Source organism: Scyliorhinus canicula, chromosome 3, assembly GCF_902713615.1.
Source record: "Scyliorhinus canicula chromosome 3, sScyCan1.1, whole genome shotgun sequence".
In the NCBI taxonomy this organism is placed as follows: Eukaryota; Metazoa; Chordata; class Chondrichthyes; order Carcharhiniformes; family Scyliorhinidae; genus Scyliorhinus; species Scyliorhinus canicula.
Genome location: NC_052148.1, coordinates 119,809,482 through 119,835,398, shown reverse-complemented (window position 1 = coordinate 119,835,398; position 25,917 = coordinate 119,809,482).

Here is a 25,917-nt window from a genome sequence, read left to right as displayed (position 1 = left end):
GGGACTGGATGTGTACTGAAGGAGGGGACTGGGTGTGTACTGAAGGAGGGGACTGGGTGTGTACTGAAGGAGGGGACTGGGTGTGTACTGAAGGAGGGGATTGGGTGGGGAATGGAGAGGGGACTGGGTGTGTACTGAAGGAGGGGAGTGGGTGTGTACTGAAGGAGGGGACTGGGTGTGTACTGAAGGAGGGGACTGGGTGTGTGCTGACGGGGGATTGGATTGACGACAAAGGGATTGAGTGGGTACTGAAGGGATGAAGGGGCAATTGGGGATCCGGAGGTAGGTTTGCAGGAGCCTCAGTTCTTATCCTTGTCCAACAGGTTGAGAGCGGGGACTGTGGGGAGAATGAGCAAACTGATCACAGCACCATGATACAAGGAACTATTAAAGTGGGGGGAGAGAAATTAAGTGTAGTGATAATCAGGAATAATGTAGTTAGGGGCATAGAGACTGTGCTCTGTGACCAGGATCAGGAATTGCAAAGGTTGTGTTGCCTACCTGGTGCCTGGGTATGGGTATATGATCCGGGTTGCAGAGGAGCTTGGAGTGGGAGGGTAAAGATCCAGTTGTCGTGATCCACGTAGGTAGCACCATCATAAGTAGAACAAGAATAAAGGTGCTGCTGTAAGAATATGAGCAGCTAGGTGCTAAATTAAAAAGCAGAATTAAAAAGGCAAGAATCTCTGGATCATTACCTAAACAATGAGCTAATTGGCACAGGGCCATAAGATTAAGGAGGTAAATGCGTGGCTCAAAGATTGGTGTGGGAGAAATGGGTTTGAATTCATGGGACATTGGCACCAGTAATGTGGACCATCCGATGGGATGGTCTTCACCTCAATTAAGCTGGGACCAGAGTCCTGGCGAATCGCAGAACTAGGGCTGTAGGTAGGGCATTAAACCAAATAGTAGGGAGGAGGAATTGAGAATTAGAAAATCAAAGTTAAAGGAGAAGGTGGAATGAAGGTTAATGATGAGGACTTTAAACTAGTTAAAGAGGCCAAAGGCTCAGGAGAGGTTAGTAAAGTTTCCCGAGCAAGTCATAGAACAGAGTATAGAAAGCACAAGAATCTAACTTCAGGCACAGGTAAAAAGGGACAACTATGAGAAGGGGGGCAGGCACCTCAGGACTCAGGGTGTGGTACCTAAATGCACGCAGTATATAAAATAAGGTAAATGAGCTTGTTGTGCACATTGAGATTGGCCGGTACGATGTTGTGGGCACCACTGAGACGTGGCTGCAAGGGGATCAGGGCTGGGATCTAAATATCCAAGGATATGTGTCCTATCGAAAGGATAGGCAGATGGGCAAAGAGGGCGGGGTTGCATTGTCAATAATAAATGAACTTAAATCAATATCAAGAAGTGATATAGGGTTGGAAGGCATAGAGTTGAGGAATTGCAAAGAGAAAAAGACCCTAATTGGAGATATGTACAGGCACCATAGCAGTAGTCAGGATGTGGGGCAGAAAATAAATCAGGCGATAGTAAAGGCATATAAGAAAGGCAATATTACAATAATCATGGGGTCTTCAATCTACAGATGGACTGGGAAAATCAGGATGGTAGCAGATCCCAAGGAAAGGAATTTGTGGAATGCCTATGAGATGGGTTTTTGGAGCAGCTTATGGTACTGCCCACTAGGGAACAGGGAATTGGTGATGTGTAATAAGGCAGCTGGATTAGGGGACAAAAAGTGATTGAACCCTTAGGGAGCAGTGACCACAATATAATAGAATTCACCCTGCAGTTTGTGAGAGAGAAGCTAGAATCAGATGTAATGATTTTACAATTAAGTAAAGATGATTACAAAGACATGAGGGAGAATCTGGCCAGAGTTGATTGGAAGGGGAGCCCAGCAGGAAAGACAGTGGAATAGCAATGGCAGGAGTTTTTGGGGTTACTAAGGAGGTGCAACAGAAATTCATCCCAAGGAGAAGGAAACGTGCTAAGGGGAGGACAAGGCGACCATGCCTGACAAGGGAAGACAAGGACAGTGCAAAAACAAAGGAAAAAGCATGCAATGTAGCGAGGATTAGTGGGAAGCCAGAGGATTGGGAAGCCTTTCAAAGCAAGTAGAGGATAACTAAAAAAAGCAATACGGGGGAGAAGATAAAATATGAGTGTAAGTTATCTAGTAATATAAAAGGAAATAGCAAGAGTTTTTTTGATAAAAAAAAGTAAGAGTCAGGCAAGAATGGACATTGGACCACTGGAAAATGAGGTTGGAGAAGTAGGAATAGGAAACAAAGAAATGGCAGAGGAACTGAATAGGTACTTTGCATCAGTCTTCGCAGTGGAAGACACCAGTGGCATACCAGAACTTCAAGAGAGTCAGAGGGCGGAGATTAGTGTACTGGCCGTCACTAAGGAGAAGGTGCTGGGGAAACTAAAAGGTCTGAAGGTGGATAAATCATCCAGACTGAATGGACTACACCCCAGGATTCTGAAGGAAATAGCTGAGGAAAATGTGAAGGCATTGGTGGTGGTCTTTCAGGAACAGCTGGAGACAGGGAGGGTCTCAGAGGATTGGAAAATGGCTAATGTAACACCGCTGTTTAAGAAGGGAGGGAGGCAGAAGATAGGAAATTACAGCCTGACTTGAGTTGTTGGTAAGATTTTAGAGTCTATTATTAAGGTTGAGATTGCGGAGTACTTAGAAGTGCATGGTAAAATAGGACTGAGTCAGCATGGATTGATCAAAGGGAGGTCATGCCTGATGAATCTGTTAAATTCTTTGAGCAGGTAATGAGGAAGTTAGACAAAGGAGAACAAGTAGACATTATACTTTTGGATTTCCAGAAGGCCTTTGGCAAGGTGCCGTACAGGAGGCTGCCAAATAGGATAAAGGCTCATGGTGTTGGGGACAAGGTACTGGCATGGATAGAGGATTGGCTGACTGGCAGAAGGCAGGGAGTGGGGATAAAGGGGTCTTTTTCAGGATGGCAGCTTTTCTTATTCTCCTTTCTGTCTTTTTCTCTTATTCTTGATTCCCCCTGCTTTCTAGGTTCCCATCTCCCTGCCATATTAATTTGAACCCTCTCCATTAGTTTGAACCGTCCCCAACTGCTCCATCAAGTACCCCCCCCCCCCCCCCCCCCCCGGCCAAGGACACCAGTCCCGGACGAAAGAGAAAATGCTGGAAAATCTCAGCAGGTCTATCAGCATCTGTAGGGGGAGAAAAGAGCTAAAGTTTCGAGTCCAATGACTCTTTGTCAAAGTCGTCGGACTCAAAACTTTAGCTCTTTTCTCTCCCTACAGATGCTGCCAGAGCTGCTGAAATTTTCCAGCATTTTCAGATTCCAGCATCTGCAGTAATTTGCTTTTATTTACATCAGTCCCGGTCCTGCCCAGGTGTAACCCATCCAGTTTGTACAGGTCCCACCTTCCCCCAGAACCGGTCCCAAAGCCCCAGGAATTTGAAACCCTCCCCCTCACACCATCTCTTCAGCCATGTATTCATCCGATACATTTGACTATTTCTACTCTGACCAGCACGTGGCACTGGTAGTAATCCTGAGATCACTACCTTCGAGGTCCAACTGTCTTCCTAACTTCCTATATTCTGCTTCCAGGACCTCATCCCTTTTATTTACCTATGTTGTTGGTACTGATGTGCATCACGACCACTGGTGTTTACCATCCCTCCTCCAGAATGTACTGTAACTGCTCCGAGACTCCTCGGGCGGGATTCTATAATAATGGGGCTATGTCCCCACTCCGGCATGAGTGGTCCTCGCAGCTCCAGACGGCGCGGAACGGCCCGCGCAAGTTCGTGCATTCACCGAATGGCCGGCAATATGGCGGAGCAATACAGGGGACTGGCGAGGAGTAAGGTAGGCCTCCACGGAACCAGCCTGCGCGCGATCAGTAGGCCCCATTCGCGGGCCAGAGTCGGATCCCCCTTGGTTGGGAACACCCCCCCCTCCAGGACAGCCTCCCGCACACTCACCTTCCAGGCTCTGCCGTGTGGGAGCTGAGTAATCCACTTCAACGGCCCCCGAACGGCGTGGCAATGATCCCGCGGGCGCCCGGAAAACGGCGCCGGAGAAAGGGGAAGCTGGTGGCAGGGCGCGAGAATCCCAGCCCTTGACCTTAGCACCAGGAACGCAACATACTCTCCAGGAACCTCGTTTGCGGCCAAGGAAACGCCTATCTATTCCCCTCACAATTGTACCCCCATAACTACTGCATTCCACACATTTTACTCCTCCTCTCTGCAGCAGAACCAGCCGTGGTGCCACAAATTTGGCTGTTGCTGCTTTTCCCTGAGAGGTTATTCCCCTCAACAGTGTCCAAAACGGTACATCTGTTTGCAGGGGAATGGCCCTGGGAGATTCCTCCACTGCCTGCCCAGCTCTCTTGGTCTGCCTGGTGGTCACCCATTCCCTTCCTGCCTGTGGAGTCTGAGCCTGCTGTGTGACCACCTCTCTGTATGTGTATTCACGATACACTCCACCTTGCGGATGCTCCACAGTGTCCCCAGCTGTTGCTCCAGGGCAATTAGGGATGGGCAATAAATGTTAGCCAGTGGCTCCCAAAACCCGCAACTTAATTTTGAACAAACTGCACTGAATTCCCTCACTAATCAAATTCTTGGATTTAAGTATTCAGTTTCGCTGCACTCAATCTTCAGCTGCTACCATCATGCAAACCCATATGAATTGGTTGCTGAGTGAAGGCGGGAGTTACTACAACTCTCCTGAGGATCTTAATGAGCAGGCGATATTGCAAATGTTGTTTGCTGCTTTTCATCGTAGTTTTGCTTATCTGATTCATCACGACATCCTCCTTTGCAAATAAACTTGGTAAAATGCCACACATTATTATGCTGGCAACATGTTGAAGTTACATTTCTATCCGCGTATTGTCATTAATCAACATGAGCAGACAGGCACAGTCACCCAACAGCTCAACGTGTGAAAAACATCTGGCAGGTGGTAACAGTGGTAAATGGATATTTGTGACAGGATACTGGGAAATATCTCGGTGAATACTTAATGTGGTAGGAAAAGTGGTTCCTCCTATCTCCCTAATTATGTCATTGTGCACAAAGATGGATGCATATAATTACTTAGCAGAAGAAAAAATAGAACACAATCCTATCACCAGTGCAAACCTTAAATTACTCCTGCACATGTAAAGTTATATTTTTAGAAATAAAATTAATGACTACACTTTGACCACTAAAGCGATGAAGCACTTTTCCTAAAAGAGAATTGTAGTCTGCAGTTTAAAGTTAAATCACATACGCCCACCAGGTGATCATAAGCATCAATGAGAAATAGATTTCTGTGCATTCTGTTGTAAATAAGCAATGATTTCCCCACTGCAAAGAAGTCGATCCAGGTGCATACCTTGTGGACCGGTGAGAAGAATGAGGATTCCATCTGAACTGGGTGCAGGAACCTCCGTGGGTTCACCGCCCCCATCTGCTCCATGAATGCTCCCAGTTCCCTAGCCATGCCTGTCCTTTTCCCTGTTCTCGGGGTTTGATCCGTCAGTCAGCGGGTCCTGTTCGCAGTTAAAGTCGCCACCCATGATCAACCTGGGTGTGTCAATCTCCGGGATTTCCGCCATGGTCTTTTTTATAAAGTCTGAGTCATCCCAGTTGGGCAAGTACACATTTACCAGGAATACCGGTGCCCAGTCTAGGACACCACTGACCATGACGTACCGCCCCCCCTTGGTCTGTACATTCCTTGTCTCTGTGAACTTCGTCCTCTTGCTAATCAGTATGGCTACTCCCCAAGCCGTCGACCCGTGGCATGAATGGTACGTATGTCCCACCCAGTCCTTCCTTACTAGCAGTCGGTCTTTCTCCCTCAGGTGCGTCTCCTGCAGGAAGACTATGTCAGCTTCAGGCTTCTCAGATGTGTGAAGACTCTGGATCATTTCACCAGGCCCTTAAGTCCCCTAACGTTCCAGGTGATGATCCTGATGAGGGGATTCTGTCCCCCCGTTCCTGCGGAATCAACCATACTTACCTGGTGGATGCACCCCTGCACTCCGTGCACCATCCAAAATGGACACAGTCGCCGTTCTCACCATGAGGTCGGGTCCCAGTGCTCCGGGGATTCCCGTTGTCCATGGGTGAGCCCAACATGGCCGCCAACTGTGTGTATGCCACAAGGGTGCGGCCCTGCACTCTGAAGTCTCGCTTTGTTCAGGGACCCTCCAAAGTGGCTGCTTGCAGCACCATCTTGTTCCCTCAGCCTGCTCCCTGCCTGCCAAAGCCAATCCCAGTATCAACTCTTTTTCCCCGTCCTGTTTCCTGTGTATTCTTTGTTCTCTCTGATGTGTTATGTACTCTGGGATAACACAGGCTGCAACTGGATGCAGCTTTGACCAAAAGATACTCCAGACCTTGAAGTTAGTTCAATCTGATTTATTGAACCAGTAGCACAGTTAGCACAGTTCTCTATGAGTTCGACTCTCTGCTATGTAAATGTGTTTACTCTGACTGAACCAGACTAGCTCTTAGCCACGTGCTGGAGGTGTGATACTGGACATACACTCTGACTCATTCTGTAGATATTCATCAGTGGAAAGAGGCGGTGTGTGAGTGCCTTGTGCCTTTTATAGTGAGATACCACCCCTGAGGGTCCTGCCTGCTCATTGGTCATGTCCTGTTCTCTGTGTTCATTAGCTGCCTGTCTGTGCCTGTTTGTATATCATAATCTGCATATCATGACACTCCCCCTGCCCCATCATCCCCCCCTTCCTGCAACTCCCCCTCCCCATTCCAGCTCCCCAGCATTTCCCCTCCCTGCCCCTGTCCCCCCCCCCCCCCCCCCCCCCCCCCCCCCACACACACACACACGCACACACACACACTGGTCAGGTGCTCCCTCTCTGCAGAGAGGTGGCCCTGGCCCTCCTTACTGCCTGTCTTCCTGTGCTAGTCCTCCCATTTAGTACGATGGCTCCGCTCCCTGGACTGGTCTCGCCCTTTGCCTTTGCCCGCCAACTGTCTGTTTTCTCTGTCTGCCCCCTCACCTGCGTTTTCCTGTCCTCGTTCTCGCCTGTGACCGCCCTACCTGATCAGAACGAGGTAGTACAGTCCCGTGCAAACATATAACATTGTTTACGAATCTTTGATTCTATTCCTTTCAGCGACCTTCCTCCAAGCCGCCTTCATCGCTGCCTCGCTTGTTCTTTATCCAGGCGGTTGACCTGTCCGAAGTCGTGTGCCTCCGCCGGGGTGTTGAAATAGTAGTCCTTGCCTGGTGCATGATCCAGAGTCTGGCTGGGCATGACATGCCGAAACACACCCACGTTTATAAATCGCCAACTTTGTCTCATTAAACTCGGCCCTTTTTTTTGCCAGGTCGACCCCAATGTCCTGATAGATACGGATTCTATGTCCTTCCCATGTGCTCGCTTTCGGCTGTCTAGCCCACTGCAGGATCCTCTCACGGTCTTGGTATCGGCGCAGCTTCGCTATGATTGCTCTCAGCTGCTCCCCATGCCTTGGGCTTCGGTTAGGGCGGTGTGTGTGCCCTGCCGAGATATGGGGGTTTGAGGAAGCTGTCCCTCCTGACAAGGTTGCCCAGCATTTGGGCAATATAGTCTGTCAAGTCTCTGTCCTCGATGCCTTCCAGCAGTCTCAGATCCATACGTTCTGCTGTCGGGACCTGTTTTCCTGGTCCTTGGCCTTCCCCTTCAAGTTGCCCTGGGCCACCACCAACCTTTTCACCTCTGCTCCTGTGGGACCCTGAGGTTAGTAGTGAAAAATGTAAACCAGGTGAGTTTCACACTCTTCTAATTCTTTGAACCTAACTGCTGAGTTGTTTACTCTATTGACTTCAAAATTCTTTATTGCAAACATCGATATAATCCTGGTATCGAGCTCAAACAGTGGCCACCCATAATAATTATCAACAGAAAGATCCTGGCTTCCTTGACTGCAGACAAATAAAGAACAATTGATACTGAATGTCAAATCTGCAAAGGCTCCTGAACCAATGTTTTCTGTTCATGAGCACAATGGGGGAATCTGAAATGTCAAGAGAAGATTGCTGTTTTCAAGGAATGCAGTATCAGGCAACATTATCCGATGAAGCACTTGGCAAATCTGACAGCCTCATGGGTCAGGTGAGAATCGCTGGAGTAAACTCACTGAACCAAAACATTATTGGGGCAACAATCTTTGTTCAAAACTGCAAATCATCCTCTGTCAGTCAGGAGGTGAATAAAAAGGAACGCCATCCCCTGTTGTCCCACTCCTGTCCATAACTTCAGTCACTCTTCCTCGCATTAATGGAGGAAAACTCCCATAAAACAGTTGAAATAAATTCAGTGCGGCCAATTTAATTCCCTAAAGGTGTTGAGTGAGAGGTTTACAAGTTGTATTCTGGAAGCTAACATAAAACTTCTCCTGCGTTCATTTCTACTAGCAGATGTTACAGAGGCAGCTGTTAATGTGGTTTGAAGCTTGAAAATGTCTCCTGCTGCAATCATAGAATCAAATAATTGTATCGTTTAAAACAGGGCCATTTGGACAATCGAGTCCGTGCTGGCTCCTTCAAATCCAGTTAGACTGCTCCTCAGCTCCCGTGCAGGGATTGGTCTGGGTGCTTAAAATAGTTGCACAGAAGTTAGAAGAGGTAGAAGTTAAAAGTTAGTTGATAGCGGAACCAACAAAAGTTAACAAATTAACAGTTGGACGGCCCTCCATACCGTCCCGTTCTGCTGATCATGGCCGCAGATGGTGACGTTGTCTAGGTACGGGAAGGTGGCCCGCAAACCGCACCGGTCGACCATTCGGTCCATCTCCCTTTGGAAGACCGAGACCCCGTTAGTGACACCGAAGGGGACCCTGAGGAAGTGATAGAGACAACCGTCCGCCTCGAAAGCAGTGTATGGACGGTCCGATTTACGAATGGGGAGCTGGTGGTAGGCGGATTTGAGGTCTATCGTTGAGAAGACCCGGTATTGCGCAATATGATTGACCATATCAGATATGCGTGGGAGGGGGTACGCATCGAGCTGCGTGTACCGATTGATGGTCTGGCTGTAGTCCACGACCATTCTGTGTTTTTCCTCAGTTTTAACGACTACCACTTGGGCTGTTGCTGGCGTCGATGATGCCTTCCTGAAGCAACCGCTGGACCTCAGACCTGATGAAGGCCTTGTCCTGGGTGCTGTACCGTCTACTCCTGGTGGCAATGGGTTTGCAATCTGGAGTTAGATTGGCAAAGAGGGAGGGTGGGTCGATCTTTAGGGTCGTGAGGCCGCACACAGTGAGGGGTGGTAGGGGCCCGCCGAATTTGAGGGTAAGGCTCTGGAGATTGCACTGGAAGTCCAGGCCTACTAGAAGCCGCTGAATTCTACACCCTGAACTGTGAGAGTGACCGTGCAGAACCCCCGGATCGCAACGGAATGGGATCCGGAGGCCAGAGAGATTCTTTGATTGGCGGGGTGGACCGCGAGGGAGCAGCGCCTTACCGTATCCGGGTGGATGAAGCTTTCGGTGCTTCCCGGAGTCTGTGACCGTTGATTCTCGAAGCGGTGGCCAGGTTGTGCGGACGAGACTGGTTGATCATCATTGAGGCGAGCTGCGGTCGGTCGTCGCTGGCGTCAGAAGGTGGAGAGCATGGGGGGCCCAGGTTGTGGAATGCTGTCGGTGTCCATGCCCCATGGGGAAGACAGGATGGCGGCGCCTGAAGATCCTGTGGTGGACAAAATGGCGGCGCCCATGGGCCGCCCGTTGCGGGAGCTGGACAAGATGACGGCAACCATGGGCCGCACGTGGACTGAGGGGGGAAGATGGCAGCGCCCACTGGCCACTTGTGGCCCCGAGAGGTGAAGGTGCCGGCGCCCACTGGCCGCGCGTGGACCCGAGAGGTGAAGATGGTGGCGCCCACTGGCTGCGCGTGGTCCGGGGAGGTGAAGGTGGCGGCGCCCACTGACCGCGCGTGGTCCGGGTCGAAGATGGCAGCGCCCATAGTGTGTAGGTCAGGGGGGAGGGGGTGCGGGCCTGGCACACCGCGGCGAAGTGCCCCTTTTTGCCGCAAGCCTTGCAAATGGCAGTGCGGGCCGGGCAGCATTGAGGGGGGTGCTTCTGCTGGTCGCAGAAGTAACATCGGGGAACCCCGGGGTGCGCGGGTTGGCGTGTGGTGCAGGCGTACTGGCTGGGTGAAGCCCCGGCTGGGGCGGCCATCTGTGGGGTCAACGAAGGATAGGACGGGTGGGCCGTGCAGCCGGAGGGGTAGGCCTGAGCATTACGTGAGGCGACCGTCATGGAGAGTGCTAGCTTTTTAGTCTCAGCTAGGTCGAGTGTGGCCCCTTCTAGCAGTCTTTGGCGTATGAGGTCCGACCCAATCCCCGTTAGAAACGCATCGCACATAAGAAGGTTGGAATGTTCGGTGGCTGTAACGGCCTAACAGTCAGAGTTCTGGACGAGTGGGATTAGGGCCCGCCAGAAGTCTTCTATGGACTCACCAGGGAGTTGAGAGCGACTGGCGAGTACGTGCCTGGCGAAGAGTGTGTTCGTTTTCTGTGCGTAGTTTTCTTTGAGGAGCGCCATGATGTCTGCGTAATTCGGGGCATCCTGGATCAGCGGAAACACGTTGGAGCTCAACCTTGAGTACAGGATCTGCATCTTCTGAGCCTCCGTCGGAGGGGTGGTCGCTGAGTTGATATAAGCCTCGAAACAAGCTAGCCAGTGATTAAAGTCCTTTTTGGCGTCGCTTGATTGCGGATCCAGCTGCAGGCGATGCGGTTTGATTCGGAAGTCCATCTTTTAGAAAATCTTACTGTAATAAATTAATGCACGATCAATTGTACAAAGGCTAAGGTTGGATACAACTGTGGCTTTATTGCAGTAAGATGTGTGGCCTCCCACAGCAGCTGGCGAAATGGATGCTGAATAGAGGTCACGCTCCTCATACTGGGCGGAGCCAGCAGGCAGGGGCTACCAACGAACCTGTAGTATAACAGAGGTTTACCACAGCTGGGAATGCAACCGGACATTCTCCTCTGATCAGGAGGAACTGGAATACGACTACCAGCTAACGGGGTCCAAAACAGGCCGCAGAAACCGGGGAAACAGGAGGCCCAAAAAGGAACAGCCCATCTGCAGACCTGCTCGGCATGACCGCCCCCCCATGTGACAGGTCCTACCATAAGAACATAACACATAGGAGCAGAATGAGGCCACTCGGCCCATCGAGCCTGCTCCGCCATTCAATCATGGCTGATATTTCTCTCATCCCCATTCTCCTGCCTTTTCCCCATAACTCCTGATCCCCTTGTTAATCAAGAACCTATCTATCTTAAAGACACTCAGTGATTTGGCCTCCACACCCTTCTGCGGCAAAGCGTTCCACAGATTCACCATCCTCTGGCAGAAGAAATATTTCCTCATCTCTGTTTTAAAGGTTCATCCCTTCAGTCTGAGATTGTGTCCTCTGGGTTCTAGATTTTACTCCAAGTGGAAACATACTCTCCACGTCCACTCTATCTAGGCCTCGCTTAACCCTGGATGTTTCAATAAGATCCACTCCTCACCTTCTAAACTCCAACGAGTACAGACCCAGAGTCCTCAACCGTTCCTCATACGACAAGTTCTTCATTCCAGGGATTATTCTTGTGAACCTCCTCTGGACCCTTTCCAACGCCAGCACATCCTTCCTTAGATACGGGGCCCAAAACTGCTCACAATACTCCAGATGGGATCTGACCAGAGCCTTATACAGCCTCAGAAGTACATCCCTGGTCTTGTATTGGTCCTGCCAAATGAGCGATTGAAGATGTGGCTCTAGGATCGGGCTCATCAAGGACCCACAGAACCCATGGCCAGTAACACGGGGTATCTTCGGTGGACAATCATACCCGTTAGTGAGTGATCATCGCATTCTATCCATTATAGTTCCTTTAATGGAATTAACATCCTCATGACAGACCAAAGTTTTTTAAAAAAAGTATTCTTTCACCTTCTGTGACTTCAAACTCACTTTATACAGTAAAGTATCTTATTAATGGAACTAACAGCTTCATGACAAACCAAAGTTATATATATCCTTTCATTTTATTCATGATGTGGAGATGCAGGTGTTGGACTGGGGTTGGCACAGTAAGAAGTCTTACAAGAAAAGGTTAAAGTCCAACAGGTTTGTTTCGAATCACTAGCTTTCGAAGTGCAGCTCCTTCATCAGGTGAGTCACCATATGAATGAGCAATGCTCAGAAAGCCAGTGATTCGAAACAAACCTGTTGGATTTAACCTGGTGTTGTAAGACTTCTTACTGTTTCATTTTATTTGCATTTTAAACATAGTTGAAAATGCTAACCACTAATAATATAAAACATTAACCGACAAAAAATATGTCTCCTGATGTCCCCTGCTCGACAGAAAAATTTCCTTGCAAATAAAAAGGTTTAAAAAAACTCACCTAAAATCCAGGTAAATTGTCCAAATTTGTGCTATAGCTGCATTTTTCATTCAGCAGCTCCAGTGCAGGGTTTCAAGCTGTTCTACAAAATCGGCTGGGAGTTTGAAAGCGGTGCGTTTCCAGCACGCATGCCTGTATGCCTGCACGTCTGGGTCGTCCCAGTGCGCATATGCAGTGCACCAGCTGGCCAGAGAGGAAGTTATGGGCCAATCCTGTTGGGTAGTCTTATAGCTGGCAGTTTCCTAGGCCTGGATTCACCCCTCTGGGGACTAAATCCCCACGCCGGTGGGAAAACCAGCGCCAACCACTCCGGCGTCAACAGCCCACGAAAGTGTGGAATTCTCTGCATTTTCGGGGGCTATGTGCATGCCGGGGGGGGGGTTGGCGCCATTCTAGGTGGCGCTGAATGGCTGGTGAGTTCACGCATGTGCGGAACTGCCGGCACGATTCCGTGCATGCACAGTCCGACCGCCGTATTTTTCCGCATGCTTCCTAGAGTTGAGGAAGTTAACTACGAATATTACGATACACAATGACAATGGGGGGTTCTCTTCACCGCGCCGGCCCCTAGGCAATATGGCGGAGCCCTACGGGAGCCCGGCGTGGAAGAAAGAAGTGCCCCCATGGAACAAGCCCGCCCGCAGATCAGTGGGCCCCGATCGCAGGATAGGCCTCCGTGGGAGCTCCCCTGGGTTCAGATCGCCTCGCGCCCTTCCGAGGACCACCCCCACATACTCACATGCCAGGTCCTGCCGGTGCGTGAGGTGAGTGATTCACGCCAGCGAGTCTGGCCTAAACTGGACAGCTGCTCGGCCCATCGGGGCCCGGAGAATTGCCTGGGGACGGGGGAGGGGGGGGGGGGGGGTGCGCTGTCAACGGCTTTGACCGGAATGCCGGGAATCCCGCCGTCGCCCGAAAAAAGGCGCCGGAGAATACGGCAGCCGGTGTTGGGTTGGCAGGGTGGGATTCGCGCCTCAGCCTAGGGATCTCCGACCCGGTGGGGGGTCAGAGAACCCCGCCCCTAATGTGTGACCTTGTTGAGAATATGTTTCAGGATTCTGTAGTTAGAGTGGCCAAAACGGACCTGAGCATAGAATCTCTACAATGCAGAAGGAGGACATTCAGCCCATCGAGTCTGCACTGACTGTCTGAAAGAGCACCCAACTTCGGCCAAAATCCCCACCCTATCCCCGTAACCCAGTGACCCCACCTATCCTTTTGGACACGAAGGGGAAATTTAGCATGACCAATCCACCTAACCTGCACATCTTTGGGCAGTGGGAGGAAACCAATGTACCCGGAGGACACCCACACAGACACGAGGAGAATGTACAAACTCCACACAGTCACACAAGGCAGGAATTAAACCTGGGTCCCTGGTGCTGTGAGGCAGCAGTGCTAACCACTGTGCCACTATGCCATCCTCTCCCCCCCGGGGCTGTAGTCCCCTGTGCACCACCGGTGGTTTCGGCTCGTCAGCCTGTTGAGGTTCAGGCTGGTATGCTCTCACACCAATGTGAATGTACAATCCAAAAATGATTGAGGAGACAATCATGCTGAAGGTCTAATAATGACATATAAATTGATGCAAATGGAGATCCTTTAAAAGTCGGGATTCCCGTTACATCATTGACGGGGTTGGGGGGGTGGGTAAGAGCTGTTTTGGGGCTCCCACACGATTCTCCATCCCTTCTGCCAGCCCTTTCTGTAGTCAGACTCAGACTGTCGTCAGCTCCAAACCCTCTACTATAAGTAGGCATTTATTTATTTATTTTTTTAATACATTTAGAATACCCAATTATTTTTTTTTCCAATTAAGGGGCAATTTAGTGTGGCCAATCCACCTAACCTGCACACCTTTGGGTTATGGGGGTGAAACCCACGCAGACATGGAGAGAATGTGCAAACTCCACACGGGCAGTGACCCAGGGCCGGGATTCGAACCCAGGTCCTCAGCGCCGTAGTCCCAGTGCTAACCACTGCGCCACATGCCGCCCCAAGTAGGCATTTATGAGTTGTTAATAAAGACATGCTGCAGTCAAAAGAACCTGCTTCGCTGTGTCCAAAGCAGGAATCTTCATGAAATATACATTGCAGATTCCAACTGGGAGCATCAGATCATTGAATCACCACTTTGGTCCCTTCAACAAGTTTCTGGGCACAATGGGCATCCTGCATGCAGCTACTGCTCGCTGTTGGAAGCATGGGGATTAAGAATTAATCCTACAGTGTCACCAGTAATTAATGTTACAAACCCCACTGGTAAATATCCAGAGCCAGTTCCATGCATTTTGTGCTTTAATGTATCAGCATGTGGACCAGTATTTTGTGGTTAATATATTTCCTAGAGTTGAGGAAGTGAACAATGAATATAACGAAACACAATGACTAATGACTACTTGCATTTTTCATCTTGCAAAGCAGGTATGCAAAATTATCTTTATCAATTTTTTCCACACAGATGTTTTAATTCACTCTGAAAGTATCATATTGTTTATTGTGAGACCTGCAGGTTTTCAAAGCACTAGCTCATCACCCGAGCCACTGTACACAAATAGTCAAGGCCAGTCTGAATTTTCCAGTCACGCAAGGGTAGGTGTAGTGGAGGGATCACTTTTGGAGATGTCGAGAAGGTAAATCAAAGGTTTGGAGTGGGAGAGATAGAATGTGGGGAAGGAGATAGCAAGGTAGGTGAGGAGTGGAAAGTAATGGAGGCAGTGAGGGGAGGACTATAGAACAGAGAATAGAACAGAGGGGAGATGAGTAGAGTGAGAGAATGGAGAAAAGGAGGGAAGGAAAAAGAGGAGGAAGGGGGTGGAAAGGAAGGGGGGGCAATGGTAGAGGGGGCAGCTTGACTTAAGTGTCAACAGAGAATTAAATTTGTTGGAAAATAATGGATCGCTGAATGGGAAATTCCTAATGTTGATTCAAGGGAATTTGTATATCAGCCGGGCCTCTCTGTAAACGCGCATCAGTGTTGACGCAGGCGTAAACACCGGAGTGTTTCACGCAGGCATAACGGGCCTCTTTACCCAGCGATTTTGTTGCCTACAAGGGGCCAGCACGGCGCTGGAGTGCTTTGCACTGCCCCAGCTGCCGTATGTGGCCCTTCACTGTTCGCCGTGGGTCCGCGCCCGCGCGACGCGCAACATGGCGGAGCCACACAACGGGCTGGTGCGAGAGAAGGTAGGCCCCGCCCTGGATCGCGCCCACACGCCTATCGGTGGCCCCCAATCGCTGGCCTGGCCATCGTGGAGGCCCACCCCGGAGACTGATCCCCATGCCCCCCTCCCCCCAGGACGGCCACCGCAGCCGCGATGCCGAGCTCCCACCGAGTGGAACCATACATGACCTACGCCGACGGGAACTTGGCCGGTCGACCGTGGAGAATCGCCGTGGGGGCCTCTTTCAATGGCCCCCGACCAGCATCGCGTCGATCGCGCGCGAGTGGCTGGCGGCGATTCTCTGATCACCGGAGAATTGCGTCCCGGCGTCCCGGGCCGTCTTGGCGGCAACTCTGAGAACCCCGCCCATAATGTCAGGTAAATTACAATCGCCTAAGGTTTTCAATATTTTGCCCCTCACTTAGGGACATAATATGCGGTCACCACTCTCTAATTTTAGTTGATATAGTCAATTTCATATTGTAAAAGAGAATTCAAAATGAAGGATGTATTCATTTGAAGCAGAATATTAGGGTGAGGGGATAGTTAGACCTATATGCAACAGGTTGGAAGGTCTAATGCAGGTAGGGAATATACAGTGAATGGTAGAACCCTCAAGAGTATTGACAGTCAGAGAGATCTTGGTGTACAGGTCCACAGGTCACTGAATGGTGCAACACAGGTGGAGAAGGTAGTCAAGAAGGCATACGGCATGCTTGCCTTCATTGGCCAGGATATTGAGCGTAAGAATGTCATGTTGCAGCTGTATAGAACCTTAGTTAGGCCACATTTGCAGTATAGTGTTCAATTCTGGTCGCCACACTACCAGAAGGATGTGGAGGCTTTAGAGAGGGTGCAGAAGAGATTTACCAGGATGTTGCCTGGTATGGAGGGCATTAGCTATGAGGAGAGGTTGAATAAACTCGGTTTGTTCTCACTGAAACAACGGAGGTTGAGGGGCGACCTGATAGAGGTCTACAAAGTTATGAGGGGCATAGACAGAGTGGATATTCAGAGGCTTTTTCCCAGGATAGAGGGGTCAATTACTAGGGGACAGAGGTTTAAGGTGCGAGGGGCAAGGTATGGAGGAGATGTACGAGGCAAGTTTCTTACACAGAGGGTAGTGGGTGCCTGGAACTCGCTACCGGAGGAGATGGTAGAAGCAGGGACAATAGTGACGTTTAAGGGGCACCTTGACGAATACATGAATAGGATGGTAATAGAGGGATACGGTCCCTGGAAGTGTAGACAATTTTAGTTTAGACGGGCAGCATGGTCAGCGCAGGCTTTGAGGGCCAAAGGGCCTGTTCCTGTGCTGTACTTTTCTTTGTTCTTGGGTGTAGAGGAAGATCTAGGCTAGAGGAAAGAGGGAGAATAGAAGGATATGGAGAGAGTTAAGGGGGTGAGGGAATGGTTCAGAATGGGTTTCACATTGAGCATATGGTCAACAATGATCCATGGTGCTTTGGTAAATGCAGCAATGCAATCAATGTTAATTGGTCTTCTGTCTTTAATTCAGTGGGAAGGGCTTGAAAGTGATGACTTTGCTGACCAATGAACGAGTCACCTGTGATTTATTTGTTCATTCATTGGGTAACGCATTACTGACGAGGCCAACATTTATTTTCTATCATTAATTGTCCTTCAGAAGATGGTGGTGAGTTATCTTCTTTTCTTTCAAAGTGTTTTTATTGGGTTTTCACATTTTGTATTTCACAGTCTGTATGTTACACTAGCATCTACCCGGCAATGTGGAAAATTGCCCAGGTTTGTCCTGCACACAAGAAACAGGACAAATCCAACCCAGCCAATTACTGCCTTATCAGTCTACTCTCTATCTTTCATCAGCAAAGTGATGGAAGGAGTCATCAACAGGGCTATCAAGCAGCACTTACTGAGCAATAATCTGATCACAGACGCTCAGTTTGGGTTCTGCCAGGGTCATTCAGCTCCTGACCTCATTACAGCCTTGGTTCAGACATGGATAAAAGAGCTGAATGCCAGAGGTGAGGTGAGAGTGACTGCCCTTGACATCAGGGCAGCATTTGACCGAAGTGGGATTCTCTCAGCCCATGGCCGGGCTGGAGAATGCCCGCGACCGGCGCAAATCGCGCCATGCCACCCCGACGCTGGCACGCGCGTCTCCACAGAGTGGAGAATCGGTGCCATTGGTGCTGGCATGGTTGGTGCAGCGCCGATCTGGGGCCGCTCTACACGGCTGGCCCGCCGATTCTTGGCCGGGCGCCCGTTGTAAAAACGGCGAGTCCCGCCGGCGCTATCCACACCTGCTCTCAGCCGGCGGGAACTCGCCGTGGAAGGGTAGGGGGTGGGGGAGGGGGTGGGGGAGGAGGGAGGGGGGGTCCGACTCGGGCGGGGCGTCCAATTTGGCCTGGCCCGCGATTGGGGCCCACCGATTGGAGGGCTGGCCTCTCTGGCTGGGGGCCTCCTTTCTTCCGCGCCAGCCCCTGTAGTCATGCGCCATGTTGCGTCAGGGGCCGGGGCGTTGAAGGAAGCCACTGTGCATGTGCACATTGGCGCCAGTGCCACTGCCCATCTGCGCGTTGGTGCTTGTGCCACTGCGCATGCGCGGATCCTGCGCACCCTGTTGAAGCCGGGATCAGCAGCTGGAGAGGCATGAACCGCTCCAGAGCCATGCTGGCCCCCTGTATGGGCCAGAATTGCTGATCCTGAGGCCATGTTGACGCCGTCGAGAAACACGACGGCATTTCCAACGGTGTCAACACTTAGCCTCAGGATCACAGAATCCCACCCTGTGTGTTTCCTGATGTTCAGTGACAGGAACCTCATTTGAATACGTTATCATCTCATTATCAGACCTCTGCACCTGACTCATTACAACCCCCCCCACCCCAAGGATAAGAAAGTCCATTCATGTTGGCATGAGGTCTTCCAGTAGTGTCTGTCGTGGCGGTTGTGGGTACGTCCTTGTCTCCTTTCGTAGGAAGTTTTTAAGCTGGAGGTACCGCAGCTCGTGAAAGGGAACTGTAGCGACATGTATGACCGACTGGTAGATAGGGACGACACCGTACTGGATGCAACAAGAAGGAAATGGGAGGACGACCTGGGGATGGAGATAGGGTGGGGACTCTGGAGCGAAGCACTGCATAGGGTCAACTCCACCTCCACGTGCGCAAGGCTCAGCCTGACGCAACTAAAAGTGGTACATAGAGCCCACTTAACAAGAAACCGTATGAGCAGGTTCTTCCCGGAGGTGGAGGACAGATGCGAACGGTGCCAAAGAGGCCTGGCCAACCACGCCCACATGTTCTGGTCCTGCCCCAGACTTGTGGAGTACTGGACAGCCTTCTTCGAGGCTATGTCCAAAGTGGTGGGGGTAAGGGTGGAGCCATGCCCGATAGTGGCGGTCTTCGGGGTTTCAGACCAGCCAGATCTATTCCTGGGGAGGAGGGCGGACACCCTTGCCTTTGCCTCCCTGATCGCCCGCCGTAGAATCCAGTTTGGCTGGCGGTCAGCAGCACCGCCCAGAGCTGCAGACTGGCTGTCCGACCTCTCGGAATCTCTCCAAATGGGGAGGGGGGGGGGGGGGGGGGGGGGCTACGGGTTCGTTATGGGGGTTTGATGGCTAGCTAAGGCCCAAAACCAAACTGTAAATAAATGCCAATAAACATGTGCCTCGGCCATATTGGGGAATGTAAAATATGTATGCCGGCTAAAGGGGGGAGGCCACAGTTATTATTACGAAGATGCTTACCTGTAAATATATATGTTAATTTTTGCGTGTTCTTTTTTTTTCTCTCTCTCTAACAATTTGTAATTTGTTCAATATAAAACATGAAAACTGAATTAAAAACATTTATAAAAAAAATAAAAAATAAAAAATGTTGGCATGAGGGCAGAATAAACCCGACTGGTCACCCAAGGTATACCCGAGCAATCAGACATCCCTGAGGAGCTCAGGTAAGTGCATCGTTCAGGGGGTGAGGGTTAAGCCAGGACACTGTCATGATATTATACCATGCAACCAATGAACACTCCGAATAGGACACAACCAATGGGCAGTCAGGACACTCAGAGGTGGCATCACCACAAGGGGGCATGCCATAAACACTATAAAAGGGATGAGGCACTCACACCCTGCCTCTTTCCACAGACAGACATCTAGAGAGTTAGATAGGGTTGATCAGCAGCATCACACCCCAGCACGTGGTTTAGAGCAAGCTGGTACAGTTAGACTGAGTTACTACAGTTAGACTGGCAGAGAGTCGAACACATTTGAGAACTGTGTTAATAGTTCAATAAACACGTTGAACTCATTTCAGAGTCTGGAGCATCCTTTAGTTAAGAAATGAAAATTGCTTATTGTCACAAGTAGGCTTCAAATGAAGTTACTGTGAAAAGCCCCTAGTCGCCACATTCCAGCGCCTGTTTGGGGAGGCTGGTATGGGAATTGAACTGTGCTGCTGGCTTGTCTTGGTCTGCTTTCAAAGCCAGTGATTTAGCCCTGTGCTAAACCAGCCCCTACTGCATCAAGTAGCAGCCTGTGTTATCCGAAGCAGCATAACACAACAGACACTACTCGGGCACTGCCTGAGCATTGCTTCCTGGCACTGTACTGGCATGGTCTAGCACTGTCAGTGGCCAGGCAGTGCCGGGGGCAGATGTGGGGTGGGGGGGTGGTTCATGGTGAACACTTGTGTGTTGAGGAGGCCTTTAAAAATTGCCCCCTGATCTTCGAGGGATAGGGTCAATCAAAGCCTGCCCCGCCAGTGATACATCGCGGGACCCGCCTCTTTATGTTTTTTCTGACATAAAGATACAGAGGAGAAAGCTGCCAAACAATTCAATTCAATTCAAGATCTTCTTCATTCACAGTTTCCTTTAGCCATTGCAAACTAATGCTCAAAACTAGATCTGGTGGACATCCCACTTGATTGTGATTAATGTTCATTCCGTATCTGTGCATCAAATTTGAGACCTGAACAAAGCTGACAGCTGAAAAGGTTACCAGCACTTCAACCCACTAAAGACAGAACAGCACCGTATTGCTGCCTAGAAAGAAAGCAAAGCAGGGCTAGCTCTCTCAATTCAGCACTCCTTCTCTGTCACTTGTGCAATCATTCTCCCCTTCCCTCTCCCATACACTCCACAATCTCTTGCCTCCACTTCCCTTCTCCTCCACTTTCCCTTCAACTCCCCCTCCACCTCTCTCCACTTTCTCCCTTCCGTTCCTCATTCCCACCCCTTTCCCCTTTCCCTCCACCTTCCCTCTTCTTTTCCTGATACAAAAGTAAAAACAGAAGGTTTGAACAGATTTGAAACTCCTCAGAGTGCATCAAACTACTGTAACGGTCAGGAAAAAGAGGATCGTTTTGGGGGAAAAAGTACAGAATGTGGAGCTGTACATTTTTTAAAGAGTTTCACAAGGATGAAGGAGAGTAGGAGAATTGGTCCCCAGTCACTTAAACTAGTAAACACAGTTGGAAAACAGCTTGAGGCCAAATTTAATGATCCCAGTCATCTCCAGAATGCATTAACGAGAAAGAGTTAAGAAAATAAATAAACAAATGCACTTGACCACCTGTTTCCATTCATCCTTTAGATGGAATCTATTTATAAATTGCTTTGATAAAGTATTCATTAATAAACAGGTTCATTCAACAAAACACCACTTGCAGCATGAGAAAGCCAGATGTTCAGGGATATTCTGGTGCAATTCAGTTCCATGCTTTTTTCACACAATTGTTTCGCCTCATTATTTTGTTTTCCCTCTGTAGTGTTTTTCCTTTTCACATTTAGGTTGAGTATGTCTGCAGCCTCTGCATGTCATCTGTGTCCATAGCACTAATGTCTCACATCAACAAAAGATGGCTGACTTCCTGTTCCTGTGCAGCTGTTGTTTGCAAGTGAATCAAGTTAAGCCTTTCTGTCAGCAAGATTTTAATCATTGAAGCTTACTGTATTAAATTACATTCCACTGATTAAGCAATAATTACCCTGCCATCATAGAATGGTGTAAATCAGCTTTTAAACTATTCCATAAATGTCCGATTTAAGAGATGCAAAACAATGTCTATGATTCAAAGAGTTAACATACAATGGGACAAGTAAAATTTGTATGATTTCATGAGCAACAAATGAAGAGGGCAGTCAGAAGCCACCCTGTGTTAATTCAATGCTATTACAATTATGCAACTCTTCCTTGATGCTTTCCCCTGCCTGGTTAATGCTCTGTAACTCGAAAGCTGAAAAAAGAAAAAGAACTGCCATCTAACTGAGGAGGCTTCATGCCAATCCATATCTAACAGCCTGCTCTGAAAACTCTGCTCACTGTTTCACAGCGGTGACAATTTCCACCACAGCCACTGAGACAATAACATTCTAAATAAAACGACCCACAACATTCTAAAGATAATTCTATTTGCCTTATCTCCCAATATTAACGGATCCCTTGAAAAAAAAAATCCAGCATCCAGATCGAGATCCATATCTTTGCCAAAATCTAATCAGTTCTTCCTTAGACCATACCCTATCTGTCCCAAATTTCATTGAAATCCATCCATTTGTTTTTGAGAAATATTAATTACAGACGAACAGGCTAACCAGAACGAAAGCAATGTTACAAGCTGATCAGTCATGGTCTTAACAAATGGCGGACCAGGCTCAAGAGGTCAGCTCCTAATTCATAATAATGTTTGTGTGTTCATATGTAAATGTATGCCCAATCTAGGCGAATATATTCATAAGTTAGGATATATTTTGAAGGTGAGTATAGGTTCTTGTATGTTGCTGACCACCCTAATGTTTATATTTACTTCCTTGTTATTATGAAGAAAAACCTTTTGCACATGGCAGCTTTGTGAAATTTGCAATGGTCTATTAGGAAGATGAAGGGGAAGACAGACGTTAAGTAATTTAATTGTAAGCATTTTCAAATTCTTTTAATCATATCATAGCTGTGTTCACCTTAAACTTAATATGAATTCATATTCTTCTGCTGCATGTTCAAACAAGCTAAATTATCGTTGTTATTTCATAGGGGCAGGTTTAGCTCACTGAGCTAAATCGCTGGCTTTTCAAGCAGGCCAGCACCACGGTTCGATTCCCGTACCAGCCTCCCCGAACAGGTGCCGGAATGTGGCAGCTAGGGGCTTTTCTCAGTAACTTCATTGAAGCCTACTCGTGACAATAAGTGATTTTCATTTCATTTAATTTCTTCATTTAGCAGAACCGACCCTAAGGTCATCACCCAGGTTAGGAGGTGTCTCAGTGTGTAGTGCCCTGGCCTGGGAGCCAGAAGCTCTATGTTCCAGTCCTACTCCATGACTTTTTGGCTGTGTAAGGAGTGTGCTCGATGTGGTTCAACAGCTTGACAATCGACTTGTGAATCCTTTGAACATTTTCTCACTATTTCGCAAAAGGAAAAGATTCTGTGCGAAGACATGCAAAAACAATCATCCAAATTATAACATACTGAAGGAGAAATTCAGACATCACAGAACTTACAGTGCAGAAGGAGGCCACTCAGCCCATCTAGTCTGCACCAGCCCCCGGAAAGAACACCCCACCCAAGCACATGCCTCCACCCCACCCCCGCAACCCAGTAACACCACCCAACCTTTTTGGACACTAAGGGCAATTTAGCATGGCCAGTCCACATAACCTGCACATCTATGGACTCTGGGAGGAAACGGGGGCACACGGAGGAAACCCACGCAGACATAGGGAGAAAGTGCAGACTCTGCACAGACAGTGACCCAAGCCGGGAATCGGACCTGGGACCCTGGAGCTGTGAAGCAACTGTGCTAACCACTGTGCTGCCCACGGTTGCTTATTAAAGCAAGACAAATCATGTCCTTAATATTGTTAATATTATTAATATTGTTAATAGGGGTTGGTTTAGCACAGCGGGCTAAATAGCTGGCTTGCAATGCAGAACAATGCCAGAAGCACGGGTTCAATTCCCGTACCGGCCTCCCCAACAGGCACCGGAATGTGGGGACTAGGGGCTTGTCACAGTAACTTCATTAAAGCCTACTTGTGACAATAAGCGATCATTATTATTATCTTTTCAGAAGTTGGAATTCTTATTCCTCTTATATACGTTGCATGACAAATAAATAGATCTTAAAACCCGTGACGTCTTGAATCCCCTAAAACACTAATCATTCACTAAGAGTTCACTTGACTCATTCCTGGGAGGAAGGGCTCAGCAAATGAAGAAAGGTTGAATGGGTTGGGTCTATATCCATTGGAGTTTCGAATAATGATTTGCTATCTTATTAAAATATAATATATCTGAAGAGGACTTATCGAGGGATACCGGGAGGGTGTTTCCTCTATGGAGGAGGCTCGAAGTAGGGGACACAATGGGCGCGATTTAACAGAAAGATTTCAAAGTTTCATTTTGGACACATTTGGCAGGATGTTTCTCGATGGCCGTATTGGCGAGATCACAGCCTGTATTCAATGGGACTTGTTATATTGAATGATCGTAATATGTCGTTACTCTTTGCTTTACTTCCAGAATGGTCTGATGGTTAGATTCAATGAAACTGCCAATTTTCAATTCGAAGCAAAATAGATTTAATGAATAACGAATTAAATAATGTTGAGTTTGTTCACTCTGACAGAATTATAACTGATGATTAATTATATTTAACTACACATGCTAACTATGATATATCTCTCTAACACTCTGCTGTCTAGTGGTGGTTCGAAGACACCCAAGATCTTCTATTTTTTAAAATTTAGAGTACCCAATTCATTTTTTCCAATTAAGGGGCAATTTAGCCTGGCCAATCCACCTGCCCTGCGCATTTTTGGGTTGTGGGGGAGAAACCCACGCAAACACGGGGAGAATGTACAAACTCCATATGGACAGTGACCCAGAATCAAACCTGGGACCTCAGCGCCATGAGGCAGCAATGCTGACCACTGCGCCACCATGCTTCCCTGACCCAAAATCTTCTGAGTTCAGTTTATATACTGTAGCCACCTGGGTTGGCCACTTCCCCACACAAAATGGAAGAACGCAAAGGTTGCAGGGAAAACTGGACAATTATAAAGAGACAAGCAGTTTGCAGAAGTTCATGTGTATTCTGGCTGCAAAGAAAGCAGACAGCACCAAAACCAGCAGTTTGCATATTAATGAAGCGATCCCCGGGAACAATGGATACAACGATTAGCTACAATTGGGACATTCTACAGCAGGTCAGACTTCCCGGCGCCAACAGGGTCTGAAACAAAAGGAAAGAAACCAGTTAGGAAGAACCGCCCCGCGATCGAGGGACAGCCTCAGTATTGGGGGATTCATACCAATCGATTGGGATGAGACCCAATCGATTGACAGTAGGATCGGGGTCCGCCGAAAAGGGCGCGAAGCTCCTGGGACCTATAAAAGTCAGGTCCCAAGTTTAGCTCGCTCTCTTAGCCGGCCCTCCCAGCAGAACACCTTTGCAGCAGCTCTCTAAGAACTTGAACGTGAGAAGAGGCCTAGCCAGCAGCTACACCGACAAGTAAGTGTCCAACCAACACACGCTACGAGAATAGACACTCCTGACCCCTTAGCCCGTACCAACTGGGAAGCCTGCAGTCTCAGGACAGAAGAAGAGGCCATTGTTCCCTGATCCAGTGGGTTCCCTTATCGAAGTAAATATTGGCTTATAGTGGTAGGAATAGTTTAGTCCGCTAGTATTAGTTGCATGAGTATCGATTTACTGTGTAAATAATAAACGTGTTTGATTGAACCTTACTAACTGGTGTATTGAGTCATTTCTGAACTTGAACTTGAACCTCATGGTGGAATCATAAAGATACCTGGCGACTCTAGAGCTAAGGAATAAAACAGAGCCAATTGAGTGTAAAGCACACTCACCAGAACGAGCAACAATACCTGAATTTAGTGCTGCCATCTAGTGGTTGTCTAACACTATGATGCAGTTGTTAATCCTTGAAATACCAGCAGATACACAGATCACAATATCCCCTTTTTAAAAAATATTTTCTGAGGTGTAACAAAGAAAAATGTATAACTATAATACAATTAATTATTAGATGTATATCTGTACAAAGCAAAATTAGTAATGACTATACACAACAATTAATATGTTACAGTCTGTTTGCTTTCTTTCATCATCTTGTCGAGGTGGAAATGATGAAGCATGGTTTGTGCGTGTCATCACTACTTCTGGTATTTGTCAAAGTGTCATGAAAAATTGATTCAGTCACGTTTAAATCAGGAAAAATTTGCTTTTTTAGTTGAATTTTTTGTCGTGCACATCGATTTCTGCATAGAATTGTGCCTTCCACTGTTTTCACAAATGTAGGAGCGTAGGGCTGCTTGCCTTATGGCTGTTGCAGGAGCAGACCATT